We start from the raw sequence: 605 nt of genomic DNA, 5'->3' as shown, positions 1-605 counted from the left end.
AATCCTAAAGGACCATAAATTAGAGTATTTGTTGATAAGTAAGATGTTAGTAAAACATATAATAATTCATAGACTCCATTAGGCAGCTCACTAAAAGTATTTCTGGTTGTATTTATTTGGTAAGGATAGTAGAACTAGTGGGTAAATTGTTATTGTGTGAGGAGATGCACTAAATGTGATTCACGAATTTCAAATCACATTGACTTCCCCACAAATGGGTCATTGAAAATAGTACTATTACTACTAGAAGTCTAGAACTATAATTGTTTTAGATTCTTTTGTTGAATGGTCATGTTAATCACATGCTATTTAGAAAAAGCTGGTTTTGTTGCCCATTGTATTGTGTAACTTTGCAGGAAAATCCTCATATATTCATCCCTGAATTTCCCTAAGGATTCATGATTGGGATGATTTTGTTCCTGCTTTTGTACTTTCTCTTGTAGGTTCTTTTCTTTTATGATATCTTATTCACCGAAAATAAAAGGATATATATATATATATATATTAAGGATTGATGTACTATAATGTTTGGTGTTTTACTAGAGTTAGGTCATTTTTGTTACTATTTTCACTTGTAGAAAACTAGCTTAAAATTTTATTTGTTA

This window comes from Quercus suber, unplaced genomic scaffold (genome assembly GCF_002906115.3).
Source record: "Quercus suber isolate HL8 unplaced genomic scaffold, Cork oak 2.0 scaffold_395, whole genome shotgun sequence".
In the NCBI taxonomy this organism is placed as follows: domain Eukaryota; kingdom Viridiplantae; phylum Streptophyta; class Magnoliopsida; order Fagales; family Fagaceae; genus Quercus; species Quercus suber.
This window is presented reverse-complemented; position numbering follows the sequence as displayed.